A 19,821-nucleotide genomic window follows, 5' to 3' on the forward strand; every position below is an offset into this window, starting at 1 on the left:
CCACTCCTTCATTATTTTAGCTGTGTGCTTAGGGTCATTGTCTTGTTGGAAGGTAAACCTTCGGCCCAGTCTGAGGTCCAGAGCACTCTGGAGAAGGTCTGAAAAACACCCCCACAGCATGATGCTGCCACCACCATGCTTCACTGTTGGGACTGTATTGGACAGGTGATGAGCACTGCCTGGTTTTCTCCACACATACCGCTTAGAATTAAGGCCAAAAAGTTCTATTTTGGTCTCATCAGACCAGAGAATCTTATTTCTCACCATCTTGGAGTCCTTCAGGTGTTTTTTAGCAAACTCCATGCGGGCTTTCATGTGTCTTACACTGAGGAGAGGCTTCCGTCGGGCCACTCTGCCATAAAGACCCGACTGGTGGAGGGCTGCAGTGATGGTTGACTTTCTACAACTTTCTCCCATCTCCTGACTGCATCTCTGGAGCTCAGCCACATTGATCTTTGGGTTCTTCTTTACCTCTCTCACCAAGACTCTTCTCCCCCGATAGCTCAGTTTGGCCGGACGGCCAGCTCTAGGAAGGGTTCTGGTCGTCCCAAACGTCTTCCATTTGAGGATTATGGAGGCCACTGTGCTCTTAGGAACCTTAAGTGCAGCAGAAATCTTTTTGTAACCTTGGCCAGATCTGTGCCTTGCCACAATTCTGTCTCTGAGCTCTTCAGGCAGTTCCTTTGACCTCATGATTCTCATTTGCTCTGACATGCATTGTGATCTGGAAGGTCTTATATAGACAGGTGTGTGGCTTTCCTAATCAAGTCCAATCAGTATAATCAAACACAGCTGGACTCAAATGAAGGTGTAGAACCATCTCAAGGATGATCAGAAGAAATGGAAAGCACCTGAGTTAAATATATGAGTGTCACAGCAAAGGGTCTGAATACTTAGGACCATGTGATATTTCAGTTTTTCTTTTTTAATAAATCTGCAACAATGTCAACAATTCTGTGTTTTTCTGTCAGCATGGGGTGCTATGTGTACATTCATGAGGAAGAAGAATGAACTTAAATGATTTTAGCAAATGGCTGCAATATAACAAAGAGTGAAAAATTTAAGGGGGTCTGAATACTTTCCGTACCCACTATATATATATATATATATATATATATATATATATATATATATATATATATATATACATATATATATATATATATATATATATGTATATATATATATATATATATATATATATATATATATATATATATATATATAAGAGATATTGGAAAGACTATTAGAGACACATATTGATTTATGTCAGTTTTGATTGTGTTCTAGATTTTTGTGTGATGTAAAGAATTGCGCTGCACTGTATTAATATATATCACTTGGGGTGAAATAGTGGAAACACTTGAGAGTGAGAGCAGCAGTTTTTTGCCTCGGTGATTAGGCATAAAATAATTTTGGTGAAGTTGTATTCACGCAATTGATTTCTATTTTGACTTATTGATTGCACTGATTGTGTTACACCATTTTTGTATCTGTCACACATGGACAGGTGCAGAGGCTGGCAGTGCTGTAGTCAGTGGTGCTGAACTTTCATTTTTAACAGGCTGCATGTCACTAAAGAGGCTCTGCCCCAGTGACTGGGCAAGAGCTCAGGTATATAGCTCAGTCATGTGAGCTACACAGAGAACAAAATGTCTGGTATTGACACTCTGACATCCATGCCTCTATAAATGCAGATTGAAGCATTCACCTTAATGGGCCTCATGGACAGCACTGCTCTAAGATCCAAACAGAAATTCTTTTTATGGTGACCCTTTCTGATTTGGCCAATTTTTCATTGATTCATAAACTGCCCCCAACTGTTCCTAATTTTTGAAAGACTGCTCCTCTTTTGGGATGCAATCTTTCTATGTCCCTTCAAGTGCTTGGCAAAGATCTATATTAATAAATGTACTTTTTAGCCACCAAAATAAGTACCAAACGTTTCATCCATTCTTTAGTTTATTGCATTGTTTTTTTAAAATGCAAATGCAAACAGAAAAAAGCCCCAGTTTAACATGACCATTTTTATATTTAAATTCATCTTAGTCTAAGTGATCGAGGGTGGCAAGAGTGTGTTCGCTGCCTGAATAGTCTGTTCTAAAAAGTGCCCTCCTTCCTATCTCAGAGGATTAGAAGGTATGCTGATCCGATCTGGTACCCAAAAAGCTTTTGTCTATAGTGCTTTCTTTTTTCCAGTCAGTATTTTATGGTGAGTATAACAATCCTATTTTCTTTATTGTACTGTACATTGGGAGACAGAGGATTTCCTTACATTCTTATACTGTTGGCATATCCAAAAGCAGTTCAATAGAAGCACTGCAACTTCTGGACAGTCAAAGCCACATTGTCCGACAGAGTCCATGCTGATTGTTCCCTCAAGTGGTTTGGTTCTAGTATGCATCGCATACTAGCACATTATGTGAAACTTACCTTAGAATGAAGCCCTTCCAGTGGTGAGCTGTTACCGCTGACAGGGCCTCCATCTTCACCCGTCTTCCTTTTCGGGTTCGTGGACTCCAGCTGTGTTAGTGGCCAGAGCCGCGATGACATCACTCATGCGTGCGGGAGCTGGGGTTTACGACACAGGACTCTGTGGCTGTTCCTTCAGTGCGCATGCACTGGTGATGCCACCAGTGATATACTTAGAGTACCTATAAGGACCTGCAGGCAAGCCTTATTATAGGCTTACCTATAGGTAAAAATATGTATAGCAGTTTACTCCCACTTTAAGTTCAATTTCTCCAGAATTGCAATAGGCAATGAAACTAACTAACTGTGGTACAAGTATGGGCCATTCATTAAACTCAAGGCCTGTCTGCTGCCTTTTTCTGATGGGGTTTCTAATGAAGTCAGAGAAGGCTATGTTAAATATACATTGGGGGTGGAACTGATGACTTTTACCATAGGCTGTGAGACACTGGACATTTCTGTTTTAGGTAAATATAATATATTTTAAACCTGCACACAGTGATGGAATAGGGGACATCTGAGGATAGTGAAATTAACAATTACTTATCCTTTATTAGGGTCAACTCCAATTTCTTTTATAGCTTAAGAGCTACTTAAAATATTTTTACAATATACTGTATATTGATCTATACTATATATTGGTTGTTGTTTGTAAATCTAATCTAACAAAAAAAAGCAAAGAAGATCTGGCCCACAAGGAAAACTCTCACAAGTTTATCCATTTCACTAAAAGATGCTTTAACAAAAATAAATAAGGATTGTTGGAAAACTAAACTAAAGGTAGGAGTGCTTTTACCATAAGAAATCCTTTTAATGATACAGAAAATAAATCTTACATATTGTAGACGATCTTGGTGGAGCCTGTTATTGCTTCTAAAACTGCCTTTAGGCTACTCAACAAATTTTCACAAAGATAGAAGACTTTCCACACTGTCTCACAGAGAAGTGTTAACATGAATTGTTCTATTCTGAATAAGTACTTTAAAAACTGCTTCTTAAGTGCTACTTGTAATCATAAAAGTTGTACAATTCTTGTAACATGCGTAACTAAAAATTTCTTAGAGCAAATTCATCCTTGCCATTTCGATATGCTACAGCATTCACATGTGTTTTCATGGCATTTAAACCTAAATTGAATGCAGACAGCTAAATACACAGATGAAATACATATACAGGTACATCTCATAAAATTAGAATATCATTAATAATAGTTAATTTATTTTAGTAATTCAGATCAAAAAGTGAAACTCATAAATTTTATATAGATGCGTTACACACAGAGTGATATATTTTAAGCATTTCTTTCTTTTAATTTTGATAATTATGGCTTACAGTTAGTGAAAATTCAAAATGTTGTACCTCCGAAAATTGGAATATTACATAAGACCAATAAAAAAAGGATTTTTAATACAGATATGTTGGCTTACTGAAAAGTATGTCCACGTACAGTATAGTATATTTAAAAGTAAAGGGTGTGCTGATAAAATGAATGAAGTAAAGCTGCTACCAAGATACTGTGCCTGATAGTGTAGATGAATTGAAAAAATGATTGGTAAGCTAAACGTAAAAATGTCTTAAATCAATAAACCTGATAAACACAATTGTACAAAGTGCAAACAAAGTGAACCAACAAATCATATGTGTTGAAGAAGTCCAAAATAAATGTCCATCATAATATACACCAGCAACGTGAAAAATAAATGATGTTCCTCGTGAAGCTTCTGTGATAATATGAAGGTGCTGGAAATACAACTCAAACAGTGTGACATCCACGTGAAAAGATCCCCACCACCAGCAGGCTGATCTCCTTACCAGATATATAAATGTAAATATCATGAGTATTCCACAATAGCCAATATGTGCAAGTTCACCCTGCGTGTAAACACACTTATGAGCCTCTTACCAGATGTAAGATAAATTGGGCGCTGGGAATAAACTCTCCACAAGCGAATCATTTTTTCAATACAGTATAGTATACACTTAATACTTGGTCGGGGCTCCTTTTGCATTAATTACTGCATCAATGCGGTGTTGCATGGAGGCAATCAGCCTGTGGCATTGCTGAGGTATTATGGAAGCCCATGTTTCATTGATAGTGGCTTTCAGCTGATCTGCATTGTTGGGCTTGGTGTATCTTATCTTCCTCTTGACAATACCCTACAGATTGTCTATGGGGTTTAGGTCAGGCGAATTTGCTGGACAATCAAGCACAGTGATAGATACCATGATCATTAAATCAGGCATTGGCAGTGCCAAGTCCTGCTGGAAAATGAAATCATTATCTCCATGAAGCTGATCAGTAGAGGGAAGCATTAAGGGCTCTAGAATTTCCTGGTAGAGGGCTGCGCTGACTTTGGACTTGATAAAACACAGTGGACCAATACACCCAAATGACATGGCTCCCCGAATCATCACGGACTGTGGGAAATGTTGCATTTCATTTTGAAATCAAGGTCCCAGAGTCTGGAGAAAGAGTGGAGAGGCACATAATCCAAGTTACATGAGGTCCAATGTTAAGGTTCCACAGTCAGTGATGATTTGGGGAGCCATGTCATCTGCTGGTGTTAGTCCACTGTGTTTTATCAATTGCAAAGTCAGCGCTGCCCTCTACCAGGAAATTCTAGAGCACTTCTTGCTTCCCTCTGCTGACCAGCTTTTTGGAGATACTGATTTCATTTTCCAGCAGGATTTAGCACCTGCCCGTGCAGCCAAAAGTACCAATAGCTGGTTTAATGATCATAATATCACTGTGCTTAATTGGCCAGCAAACTCACCTGACCTAAACCCCATAGAGAATCTGTGGGGTCTTGTCAAGAGGAAGGTGAGAGACACCAGACCCAATAATGAAGATGAGCTGAAAGCCACTATCAAAGCAACCTGGGCTTCCATAACACCTCAGCAGTGCCATAGGCTGATCGCCTCCATGACATGCCGCATTGATGCAGTAATTCATGCAAAAGGATCCCAGACCAAGTATTGAGTTCATACTACACTGTACATGGACATACTTTTCAGTAAGCCAACATTTCTGTTTAAAAAATCCTTTTTTTTATTGGTCTTATCATGTAATATTCAAATTTTCTGACATGTTGAATTTTGGGTTTTCACTAGCTTTAAGCCATTATCATCAATTAAAAGAAAGAAATGCTTGAAATATATCACCCTGTGTGTAATGCATCTATGTACAATATATGAGTTTAACTTTTTAAATTTAATAAGTGAAAAAAAAGGTTTTTGATCATATTCTAATTTTATGAGATGTACCTGTATGAGAGTTTTTTTTCCTGCCAAATAATTTTATTTCTGTCCGACTAGTTCTGTGGAGACCTGACTTTACCCTACTGTAGTTAAAGTGGTTGTAAAGATAGAAGGTTTTTTTTAATGCATTCTATGCATTAGGTAAAAAAATCTTCTGTGTTAAGGTTAACAATCACTTTAAACAACAAAGCTTTGGATAAGATTTTTCTCTGCTCTCACCTCCATTCAATAATGTTTGTTGTCTGCACACATACGTTGGAACACCTGACAAACTCCTAGTTCTGCCCCTTCACCTTCTAGTCTAAATGCTCCTGCACAGGGCATTATAAGAGGCTGAAAATAAAGTAAAATGTAGGTATGTACTCTCTTTACATCAACAAATCATATATATACTGTAATACTGTATAACTTTTCCCAAACCCCCTCATTTCTGCTTCTTTACTACTGACGTCTGAACTCTGTGTTACATACTACTGACCTATGCATTACTGATTTCTGACCCCTGCACTCTGCATTACTTACTGCTGGCCCCTTAACTCTGCGTTAGATACTCCTAACCCCTGCATTCTGTGTTACATACTACTGACCTCTGAACTCTGCATTACATACTGCTGACCCCACCACCTGTGCTTTATGTACTCCCGACCAGGGATAAGGGGGCAGAAAACTACACAAGGGTGCCAGCTGTAATGACAGATCCTCAATGTCTGCTGCCTACAATTGAGGTACTTGTGTGTACTTTTATCTATGTACTCTGCATTAAATACTACTGACCCAAGCACTCTGTGTTACTTACTCCAAAGCCCTACGCTCTATCTCCTATACTACTGACATTTGAACTCTGCATTTCATATTCATGACCTCCGAATGCTATGATACATACTTCTGTGCCCTGCACTCTGCATTACATGCTACTCACCTCTAAACTAACTCTGAACAGTTAGTCAATAATTAGGGGAATGGAGGACATCAGCTATGAGGAAAGACTACAAGCATTGAACTTATTCTCTCTGCAGAAGAGACGCTTGAGAGGGGATATGATATCAATGTACAAATACTGTACCGATGACCATAGCATAAGGAACAAACTTTTCAGAGTAAGGGAATTCAATTAGACACGGGCCACTCACTAAAACTAGAAGAAAAATGGTTTAACCTTAAACTACGTAAGGGGTTCTTTAGTGTCAGAGCAGTAAGGATGAGGAATTCTCTTCCACAAGCAGTGGTATCAGCAGGGAGCATTGATAGTTTCAAAAAACTATTACATGGGCACCTTAAAAACCACAACATAAAGTGGTGTACAATGTACGGTTAGCAGCAAACACATTATGGGTTGAACTGGATGGACTGATGTCTTTTTTTTAACCTCACTAACTATGTAACTATGTAACTCCTGTACCCTTCACCCTTTCCTTTATTGTTGCTGACCTCTGAACACATTCCTGCACGCTGCATTACATACTACTCACCTCTGAACTCTGTATTATACTACTTAATCATCTACTCTGCTTTACTTGCGTCTGACCTGTCAGGGGCAGCAGGCTCTACAAGGGTGCCAGCTGTAATGACAGGTCCTCAGCTTTGGACTGGCAGTGTTATATGACGGGTTGGTAATTTTCTGCTGCCTACAAAGCAGATAAATGTGTGTACTTTGACCTCTGCACTCTGCATTACATACTACTGATCTATGCAACCTGCATTACTTCTACTACTCCAGAACCCTACACTTTGTCCCCTTTTACTATTGACTTCTGAAGTCTGCATTACCTACTCCTGACCCCATGCACTCTGTATTACATACTACTGACCGCTAGACTCTGCATTACTTACTCTTAGACCCTTAATCCTACCCTCCTTTACTACTGACCTTTGAATACTGCATTACATACTACTGACCTCTGAACTCTGTGTTATTTACTCCTGACCCCTGAACTCTGTGTTAGAAGCTACTGCCCTTCTGTATTTCCTACTTCTGGCTCATGCATTTTGGTTTTCCTACTACTGATCTCTGAACTTCACATCATATAATACTGACTCCCACGCTCTGTGTTACATTTTACTAACCTCTGCATTACTGACCCCTGCACTTTGTGTTACATACTACTGACCTCTGAATTTTGCATTACATACTACTGACCTTTTAACTCTGTGACACTTACTCCTAGCCCCTGCACCTTGGGTTACATACTACTGACCTCAGACTGCCAGTGTAGAACAGAGGTTGGCAATTTTCTTCTGCCTACACTGCAGATACATGTGCATACTTTTATCTGTGAATTCTGCATTACATAATACCGACCTGTGCATTCTGCATTACTTACTCCAAAACCCTACACTCTGCCTCTATACTACTGACTTGCTAATGGTTCTGAATGTTATGTTACATACTACTGTGCCTTGCACTCTGCATTACATACTACTAACCTCTGAAACCTGTGTTTCTTACTCCTAAACCCTTTACCCTGCCGCCCTTGCTGCTGTTTTCTGAAATCTGCATTACAATCTACTGACCTCTAAAGTCTGCATTTCATACTCCTGAAACCTGCACTCTGAATCTCATACTACTTACCTCTGAATTCTGCATTACAATATACTGACCACTGAACTTTGTATTACTTACTACTCAGTCCTAAACTCTGCTTTACTTACACCTTATTTGTCAAGGGCAACAAGTTGAACAAGGGTTCCAGCTGTAATGACAGGTCCTCTGTTTCAGACTTAGTGTTATAAGAGTTGTTGGCAGTTTTCTTCAGCCTACAATGCAGATACATGTGTATACTTTGTCCTCTGCTCTATGCATTACATACTACTGATCCTTGCGACCTGTGTTACTTACTCCAGAACCCGGCCTCCTTTTACTACTGACCTCTGAACTCAGCAATACTTACTCCTGACCCCATTCACTCTGCATTACTGTACATACTACTGTACTCTGTCTTACTTTACCCTACCCCTTTTCCTACTGACCTTTGAACTCTGAATTACATATTACTAACCTTTTAGCTCTGTGTTATTTACTCCTGACCCTGCACTCTGCACTAACGACCTCTGAACTCTATGTTACATACTACTGACTGCTGAACTTTGCATTATGTACTACTCACCATTCAACTCTGCTCTTTTTACTCCTGACTCTTGAACGCTTCAAATCTTCCTTACTTTTTAACAAGGTCTTGCAAGGTAATGCCCTTAAAAATAATTTTAAAAAATGTTGCACCTGGTTGAGCTTTGATTTCTTTCTTGTTGTTCAGGTAGATTTACACCTCTTCAGGGTTGCCTAGCTCTGCTAACGAATGTCACTTGAGTAACAGTTGGAGCTGTTGACCTCACATCCAAGATGGTGGTACCCAACAGCAGTCTTGGGGTTTGAATGTCTACACAAGGAAGGCTTTTATATGTGTATTACTTTCCCAAATACACAAAATGTACATATAATGTTATGAGAATCTTGTTGTTAAAATGAATTGTCTGGTGGCAGGGTCTTCTTAAATGTATAGCAATGTTCGCTGATAGCAATGTATATCTCTCCCTAGTCAGCAGACAGTACGCAAGCATCAAATCATGGCACATTAAAGATCTATATGAACAAGCATATGTGACCTTCATTATAGTGAATTCTATTTTTTCTTCTTTTTTTTTACAGTTCATTAACAAATTGCACAAAGCTCAGTCTTAATTATCAGCTCTAAGGATGAACTTGTCTGTGGAAAATAAGTCACCTCCACTTATTGATTAGATGAAAAACAGACTTCTCATTAGTGCAAATGCCTTGTTCATTTTTGGGTTTTATTCTGAAAATCTAAAATAATATTTTTATGGTGTCTTATACGTAAGTGATTTCTCATCTGGCTGCTTAATTACTTTTCCTGCAGGTCTTGAGGGGAGTAGCAGAAGCAAATTATTTCACATTGGGGTTATTCAGTGTTTATGGTAGAGACGTCAATGTAAACTGTTACAACAAACATACACAAACAAAAACAGATATGACCTAATATTATAGTCTGTTCAAACATATAATTCAGAGGAAAACTAAAATCATTCATTTTAAAATAAGAAGTTTTTTAAATAAAATAAAATATTTTCAAATGAGGAGTTGAAAAAATTGTTAAATTCAACTAGTAACACTTTTACTTTCCTTCCTTACAAGAAAAGAGCCACTAATTTGCAACTGATTGGCAACCTAAAAACTGTTGACTCTTTTACCTGCAGAACATTGGGCTTACTGGCCGAGCACCATACAATGCACTGTGCACTGCACAGTGCATTCTAAGCCCTGATTGGGCAAAACTTTGCCCAATTAAGGCAAAGTAAATAGCTGTTGTTAAGTAGCGGGGCCAGAAAGCCAGTTGCCACATCCTTAACAATGGATGAGTCATGAGCTGTCAATGGGCTCCCCTACTGACAGCTGAATGAAAAAAAAAAAAAAAACATTGCCGGCAATAGAAAAAAGTAAAAGAAAAAAAAAAAAAGGTCTGATATGAATTTAGGCCCCCCAAAATTTATACAAGACCCTCATCTGAGCATGCAGCCTGGCAGGCAAGGAAAAGGGGCAGGGGACGAGTGAGGGCCCCCCCTACTGAACCATACCAGGACACATGCCCTTACCATAGGGGTGGGTGCTTTGGGACAGGGGGGCTCTTCCCCACAACCCTGGGCTGTGGTTGTGGTCTAGAAGCCACCTTTACCAAGGGTGCCCCCAGATCCCGCCCCCACCTATGTGAATGAGTAGGGGTACATTTTTCACCACAAAAAGGTATCAAAAATAAATAAAAACAGTACACAGGTTTTTGACAAGTCCTTTAATAAAAAAAATAAATAAATAAATAAATAAACAATGTCCCCTGATGTAGATCTATCATCAATCATGACGCCACCGCCAGAACTGAAAAAAAAATGCTCCGCCCGCAAGAAAGGCTAACTGCCTACTGCAGGCTCTGACGTTTGACATTTCCTTATATAGGCAATGGGCGGAGCCACCCGGTGACATCAACTGGTTGCACCGCCCCCTTGTGACGTCATCGACTGTTGCATGCTGGGTCAGTGACGTCACAAGAGGCAGTGTGACCAGGTGACAATCTTACCTATTTAACAAATTCCATGCCGGCCCATTTCTGACACTCTGCTCCTACATGTAGAATTCATTATTTTATTGCTAGAAAATTACTCGGAACCCCCAAACATTATATATTTTTTTAGCAGAGACCTTAGGGAATAAAATGGCGGTCATTACAACTTTTTATGTCACACGGTATTTGCGCAGAAATTTTTCAAACATGTTTTTTTGAAAAAAAAAAACAGTTTTATGAATTAAAAAAAAAACAAAAACGCTAAAGTTAGCCCAATTTTTTGTATATTGTGAATGATGATGTAACGCCAAGTAAATAGATACCCTTTAAATAAATAGATACGGTTTAAAATTGTGCACACTCGTGGAATAAGCCAAACTTCGGTACTTAAAAATCTCTATAGGCAACGATTTAAAAATGTTTACAGGTTAGTTTAGAGCTACAGTGGAGGTCTTGGGCTAGAATTATTGCTTTCACTCAAATGTTTGCGGCGATACCTCACATGTATGGATTGAAAGCCGTTTACATATGTTGCAGCGACATATGCATGCATTCGCTTCTGTGTGCGAGCACGCGGGGACGAGGGCACATTTCATTTTTATTTTTTATTGTTTATTTTATTTTTATTTTTTATTTTACCACTTTCCCTTAAATTTTTTTTTGATCACTTTTATTCCTATTACAAGGAATGTAAACATCCCTTGTAATAAGAATAGTGCTTGACAGGTCCTCCTCATGGAGAGATCTGGGGTCAATAAGACCTCAAATCTCTCCTACAGACTGAAAAGCCTAAAATAAAAAAAATAATAAAAAAAACGATCTCGGCTATGCAGCTGAGATTACGGCAGTATTGACAACTGCCAGGCCGGGCGTGACAAAATCACGTGGCGCTCTGGCCACCGAGGGTCATAGAGACTGCCGGGGACCATCTGGTCCATGAAAGTCTCTATGGTGTACTTCCACCAGTTGCCGATTCCTTCTCCGGCTCGCCAATTGCACAGGTGAGTTGGTAGAAGGGTGGCGGGAGGGGGGATGTCCCCTCACGGCCCCTGTAAGAATAATCAAGCAGCTAAACAGCCACTATGATTGTTCCTATGGTGAAGGGAATCACCGGCTGAAAAAAATCTGAATGATGCCTGCAGGTGCACTTAAAGCACTGGACGTCATATGACGTCCAGCGGTAAGGAAGTGGTTAAGAACTGTCAAACTGTGCCTGCAGTAGGCGGTTAGACTACCTTGCAGGCAGAGTTTTTTTTACATTTTTTCGGGTCTGGCGGTGTTGGCAGCATTTTAATTGATGATGGATCCACATTGTGGGGCATTGTTTTTTTTTTACATTTTTTTTTTTTAATAAAGGTATTGTCAAAAACCTGTGTACTGTTTTTATTTATATTTGACACTTTTTTTGGTGAATGAGTAGCGGTACAATGTACCCCTACTCATTTACATTGGAGGGCCAGGATCTGGGGACCCCCTTATTAAAGGAGGCTTCCTAATTCTGATAAGCCCTCCACCCACAGACCCAAACAACCACAGCCCAGGGTTGTCAGGAAGAGGCCCTTGTTTTCATCAACATGAGCCCCCCACCCCAAAGCACCCCTTCAAGTTGAGGGCATGTGGTCTGGTATGGTTAAGGAGGAGGTAGGATGCTCACTCGTCCCCCACCCCTTTCCTGACCTGCCAGACTGCCTGCTAGGATAAGGGTCTGATATGGGGTACCCCACGCTGTTTTTTTTCTACATTTTTGAATGGAGTTCCTCTTAAAATCCATACCTGACCCAAAGTGCCTGGTATGTACTGGGTGGGGGGACCCCATGCAGTTTTTTTTTTCTTTTTTTTTTCTTTTTAATTGTGCAATAACTTGAAGCCACAAAGTACATTTACATGAAGTTTCAGGTTTGCTGTAGCAGCTTCTATAAACTGTACAGATGTGCCAATTTACAGGAAGACCAAGGGGACGCTCCAGGGACTATATTTAAAAGAGTTTTTCATTTTTATTATTTCACAATAGGCATCTTTAAAATCACTGCTTCTTTAAAAAAGATTGTTTTTAAAAAATGTTTTTGCATTGATACATGTCCCCCAGGGCAGTTCCCAGGCTCCTTTACCCTTTTTATGGCCAATAACTTGCATAAAAGCCTTCAAATTGGGGACTTTTGATTTTTCATGTTTGGGTCCCATAGACTTTATGTTTCAATGATTTTTATTGAGTTTTTTGTAGGAAAATGGTTTAACAGTGCAAAAAGAGCCAACATGGCTCAACCATATTCTTTGAAGGCAGTAAATTTCACAGAATACATGAAATACAGTGATGCCTAATCAGAGAAGCACAATAGCAAACATTAGAAACCAGTAAATCAGAAAAAGGAACAGTAAATGTTGGTTAGGCATCCATCAGATGAAGTGAAAACATGGAGACACCGCCCCCGCTTTATTACAGTAAAGGTCAGATGGTCTGGGCCCGACCCCCTCCCCGGCGCCCCTACGGGAACACACTGTGCCCTTGGGAGAAGACGGCCTCCAACCCCCGACCCCAATACTAAGCCCACTACTAGAGGGGGCAGTATCTCGCTATCCATGCACTGTCAGAGAGAAACAGAAGAAAAGAAAGAAAAGAAGAAATGGAGGGAGAAGGACAAGACTGGGGGAAAAAGGAGGAAACAGCAGAGGAAGGTAGCAGGAGTGGGAAGGTGGGGAGAGGGAAGGAAACATCAGCGGCTGGTGAGAAAAGAAAGGGTCGACACCCAGGTCCCGCCCGCCCCTAAGGGGGAGATTCCCCCAACATTTTGTCCAAGGCGACCAAGGCGTCCGACCACCCCTAAGGGGGGCCTGCCAGGTACCTTATCCAAGGGTCCCATGTTTTGTCGAACATACGCATCTTGTCATTCAATAGCGCAACCATCCGTTCGTTTATCATGATCCAGGTCGAACGGCACCACTGGGGTTCACCACGACCGGGCTATAGCTATTTTGGCGGCCGTGAACACAAAGGCGATAAGGCGTTTGGCGGGTTTAGATGCCCCCTCCACTGGTTTACCCAAAAGGGCATTTCGGGGATCCTTTATCAGGTTAACCTGAGTCAAAGAGTAAACAAAATGATAGACTCTGATCCAAAAGCGTCTGACTTTCGAACAGGTCCACCACGTGTGGAGCACCGTGCCCGCCTGGCCGCATCCCCGGAAACAGTTGGGGGATGCGGTACTCACCGTGGGTCCCATAGACTTTAATAGAGTTTGTGGCATGGGGCCAAACTTTTCCCCTGTTCGGGAGTTCTGGTGAACCACCTGTTTATGAAAACCATTTGTAACATTCTACATGTTTATGAGAAGACATTACTGAATCCTGGTAGCCACAAACTGGAGTCCTAACACTCTAAGTTGTGAAATTTTATAGAATTTCACTATTTTTATTTTCTTTACAAAAAGTTTTTTTTTTTTTAAGAAAAAAACATGAAGGTTATGTTATATAAATAGTATTTTGTATATATATATATTTTTTTTATATATGGTTTTCACTGTTTGTATTTATAATAAACAAATAGATTTACCACTGTACTATTTTAGATGGAGATTAATGTGATATTTACAGTACATGTGTATATATATATACAGTATATTACTATTGTCCGTGTCCCTGTCCTCACATTCTATTTTCTGTTTGTTTTGAAGCTAATGTTGTGTATACTGTATATACCTTACAGGTCTTTTCCTTGTTGGCTGGGAGCAAGTCTGCCCAGTTATGGGCTTCTAATTGATTTGTCCATGAGCTGATGTTGGTTATTATAGCCTACACAACTGTGATTTGACCAGCTCCCTTTAGAAAAAGACAAAATCGAAGTGCTACTAGTCTGCCAGCTGCTGGACTTGAGCACCTGATCTGAGGTCTGCACGTTCAGTACATTGCTATGTGACAGGAAGAAGAGCACTCAAGACTCAGAGCATCTTTTTTAAGAGGTTTAATTGTTTTGGGAAGCTTATATTAACTAAAACCATGTTTCTAAATCTAAAGAAGACATGCCGCCACTCAATGAAGTTGGACGAGAAGCAGTTTAATCATACACTGTGTAAGGGGTTCTTTATTGTTAGAGCAATAAGGATGTGGTGGTGTCAGCAAGGAGTATCAATATTTTCCCAAAAACTTTTAGATGGGCATCAGAGCAAATGTAATAAACAGGTATATGGTAAATGGTAGCCCCAAATCTGGGTTTTCCCCTAAACCACCTAGATGTCAACATTAAAGATCGTATGAACAATACACCAAACTAAAGCATACACCCAGAGGAAGAAAGACACAGAGGTATGGGAAGTTCCCACTTCAGATGCTCTTCTGTTGGAGGGGCAGCTGGAGTGGGAGCCTCTCCTGCAGTCAACGCTTCTGAAAATTGGATGTCAAACTGACAGCCAGGAGATTTCATCGGCAGAGAGGTTTTGTCTTTCACAAAGGTTTCACAAAGGTTTAACTGAGGTTTACAGGTTACAGTAGGTATTCTAGACATAAAAAGGAGATAGAATAGTGACAAACATGATCATGTGATAGAATATAAGAGAGTACAGGTAATAGGGTTAGTTAAGAGAGATATGAAAGATATGACCAAAGTGATGAGAAGATCAGGTTGAGGTCAGCGGGCCACTTGATGATACAATGAACTAAGAGGGGTTTTATAGGAGGGACATTAGGTTTCATTTTGTGAAATGGGGGGGGGGGGGGTGAAAGAAAGGTGAAGAAAGAGGGGAAGAAGAGAAGATGGAAGAGACAGGGAGAAAAACGAAAAGGAAAAGTCAGTAAAGAGTGGTAGTATTTGTATCTATTATATCTATTATATCCAAAGGTTCCAGCCTTTCACGAAGTACATATTATCCATATGTATCCATGAAAGTGGCCATTCGTTTCTTGCTGATCATAAATCATCAGTGTTGGTCATGTAACATAAAAAAAGTAATTAGTTATAGTTACTAGTTACTTCTCCCAAAAAGAGTTAGTAACTGAGTTACATCAGTAAAAAAGTAACTAATTACTAGGGAAAGTAACTATTGCGTTACTTTAAAAAAATAATCAAATATGTCAAATAACTTATATGCCCCTTGTATGTGTGGTATTTGGTTAGTGGTACCTGTATAGTATTTGCTGAGTGGTAGCTGAGTGGTATTTGCTGAGAGTGGCACTGTGGTACCTGCGTGGTACACTGCCAGTGTATAGGGTGGGTGGGTAGATGTATTTGGGGGTCAGTGGATGTATAGGATGGGTGGGTAGGTGTATATAGGGGTCAGTGGGTGTATAGGGAGGGTGGGTAGGTGTATATAGGGGTCAGTGGGTGTATAGGTTGGGTAGGTGGTGGTGGTGGCTGGTGGTGGTGTGGCGCACTGTGGGGGTCTGAGTCCTGAGTCCTCCTGTCTTGACTGTCTGTGACTGAGTTTTTTTTTTTGGTACCTGTTGTGCTGCTGCTGCAGTGCTGCCTGGCTGGTTGCTGGTGGTGGTGGTGGCTGGCTGCTGCTGGTGGTGGTGGTGGTGGCTGGCTGCTGGTGGTGGTGTGTGGCCTGCCCAGGCACACTGGGGTCCGTCTGGCTCCGTCCTCCTCCTCCAGGCCTGTGCTGCTGCCTCTCTCTCTCATCGACTGAGGCCAGTGCTGCGGACAGCGCCGGCCTCGGTCATAGAGGAGAGGAGGAATTACACTACTGCCATCTAGTGGTGGTAAATGTAATTGCGGTAACGCGGCCTAAGTAATTTCAACGGCATTACCATGAGGGGACAAGTAATCATTTAGATTACTCGTTACCTTTTAAAGTAATTGTGTTAAGTAACGCCGTTTACTTAAACGCAGTTACTTCCATCACTGTAAATCATAAAACCACTTCAAATGCTGTGGTGTTGGAGGAGCACCTGAAATGGGAGCCTCCTCTGCTGTCATCTCTTCTGAGAAGTGTGATTTTTGACTTTGACTAGGAAAGATAATTTTTTTTTATCATAAAATTCCTGTTACCTTTTAATTTGCTCCTATTTACTCTTTCCTCACCTTCTACCCGTGGCTATAATTTATTTATTGGATTTTGTGGATATGTAATTTTTACTGTCATTTTTTTCCCCATTTTGTTCATACATTTAACAGAACACACAACATTTTAAACATTCCTTTGTTTTATTAGGTTTTTTTTAAAAGTTTGAATTGAAAAAAGAGACAACTTGCAGAATAAATCTTGCATTTTAATAAGTTATTAACTGCCTTAGTTCCCATATGGGAGAACAAATGTTGGTTATTGTAATGTTAATGACAACCTGGCTCCATACTAGGGATGAGTGATAATGAGAATTTTCATCTCCTTGACATTTTGGCAAAAATCATATGATTTTATTAACTTTGCCACTTTGGCAAAATGTAGTGGTGGCAAAGGAAAATATCAAATTAGGGTGGTCTTTAAAGAAGCAATTGCTTTAAGTGTCTCTTAAAAGTTACAGAAGCTTCTGGTCCAATGCTTTTGTCAAAAGCTGCCCCTTGTTAGGTCTAATTATTTTATCTTTTTCACAAAAAAGAACACAACAGACAATGAAAACTGAAAGACAGTACACACTGTAAATGATGATCAAATATACAATAAATAAATAAATAAATAAAAAGAATACACTAAATTAAACTACAGTAAGCTACAATAAATACATCCCCAAAAACCAATTAAGAACTTCTTTTTACATCAAATTTTTACCTAAGAAGCTCAATGACCAAAATAGTGAAATTCAGCTTCAGCGCAATTTTGCTGACAGAGAAATTGGTAGTGATATAAATTTTGTTAAAATCACCCCACTTATCTCTACTTTTTATGCCTAAATCTGGTTTAACTATTTCATAATACCCATGACACATCCTGTTCAGTTCTCTGTGAACAAAACACTGAAACACTGGGCTGGAAAAAAGCTGCTGTTATTTCTGTACCCTTTAGCGGCCCAGATTCTGCACAAATAAAAATTCTAGTCTGATCTATGCCAGCTTGGAGGGAGGTTTCACTTTGGTATCTTTGATTAAACTGACAGAGGACCTTGCTCCAAAACTGGCAAGCAGCACAGTGTTGACTGCACTTAGGTGTGTACAGCGCTTTTGCCTATATTATAAAAACAATATCTATAAATGATGACATTGTCATATATTGTTTATCAGTGTTACAGCTTGTAAGTCTATGTATAATAGCTTGAGAGTTCTGTTCTTTTATGCAGCTTTCTTGTCTGCAGATGGCCTGTAATGTGGCAATCAATGTCTGTAATGCAGCAAGTAGGTTGGCTGACTTGTGTAAAAATTATGTTTAGAATCCTTGTTCTATGTGGAAAATTAGGATTATGGTAGGGGATTTGGATACAAGGAATATATGTATAATTCGATCAGGACAGAATAAAAACACTAGATATACAATATATATACAGTATCTCACATAAGTGAGTAAACCCCTCACATTTTTGTAAATATCATATTATATCTTTTCACGTGACAACACTGAAGAAATTACACTTTGTTACAATGTAAAGTAGTGAGTGTACAGCTTGTATAACAGTGTAAATTTGTTGTCCTCTCAAAATAACTCAACACGCAGCCATTAATGTCTAAACCGCTGGCAACAAAAGTGAGTACACCCCTAGGGGAAAATGGGCAAATTGGGCCCAAAGTGTCAATATTTTGTGTGGCCACCATTATTTTCCAGCACTGCTTTAACCGTCTTGGGTATGGAGTTCACCAGAGCTTTACAGGTTGCCACTGGAGTCCTCTTCCACTCCTCCATGATGACATCACGGAGCTGGTGGATGTTAGAGACCTTGCGCTCCTCCACCTTCCATTTGAGTATGCCCCACAAATGCTCAATAGGGTTTAGGTCTGGAGACATGCTTGGCCAGTCCATCACCTTTACACTCAGCTTCTTTAACAAGACAATGGTCATCTTGGAGGTGTGTTTGGGGTCGTTATCATGTTGGAATACTGCCCTGTGGCTCAGTCTCCGAAGGGAGAGGATCATGCTCTGCTTCAGTATGTCACAGTACATGTTGGCATTCATGGGTCCCTCAATGAACTGTAGCTCCCCAGTGCTGGGAGCACTCATGCAGCCCCACACCATGCTTGACTGCAGGCAAGACACACTTCTCTTTGTACTCCTCACCTGGTTGCCACCACAAACACTGGACACCATCTGAACCAAATAAGGCAATTTTGGTCTCATCAGATTACAGGACTTCCAGTAATCCGTGTCCTTAGTCTGCTTGTCTTCAGCAAACTGTTTGTGGTCTTTCTTGTGCATCGTCTTTAGAAGATGCTTCCATCTGGGGCGATGGCCACGCAGACCAATTTGATGTAGTGTATGGAGCATGGTCTGAGCACTGGCAGGTTGACCCCCACCCCTTCAACCTCTGCAGCAATGCTGGCAGCACTCATACATCTATTTCCCAAAGATAACCTCAGGATATGACGCTGAGCACGTGCACTCAACTCTCAACTTCTTTGGTCAACCATGGCGAGGCTTGTTCTGAGTAGACCTGTCCTGTTAAATTGCTGTATGGTCTTGGCAACCATGCTGCAACTCAGTTTCAGGGTCTTGGCAATCTTCTTATAGCCTAGGCCATCTTTATGTAGAGCAACAATTCTTTTTTTCAGATCCTCAGAGAGTTCTTTGCCATGAAGGTGCCATGTTGAACTTCCAGTGACCAGTATGAGAGAGTGAGAGGGATAACACCAAATTTAACACACCTGCTCCCCATTCACACCTGAGACCTTGTAACACTAACAAGTCACATGACACCGGGGAGGGAAAATGGCTAATTGGGCCCAACTAGACATTAATGGTTGTGTGTTCAGTTATTTTGAGGAGACAGCAATTTTAAACTGTTATACAAGCTGTACACTCAATACTTTACATTGTAGCAAAGTGCTCATTTAATAAAATATTTACAAAATGTGAGGGGTGTACTCACTTTTGTGAAATACTCTCCTATATATATATATGTGTGTGTGTGTATATGTATATATATATATATATATATATATATATATATATATATA

Source organism: Pelophylax lessonae, assembly GCF_965119305.1.
Source record: "Pelophylax lessonae genome assembly, chromosome: 4".
Taxonomy (NCBI): Eukaryota; Metazoa; Chordata; class Amphibia; order Anura; family Ranidae; genus Pelophylax; species Pelophylax lessonae.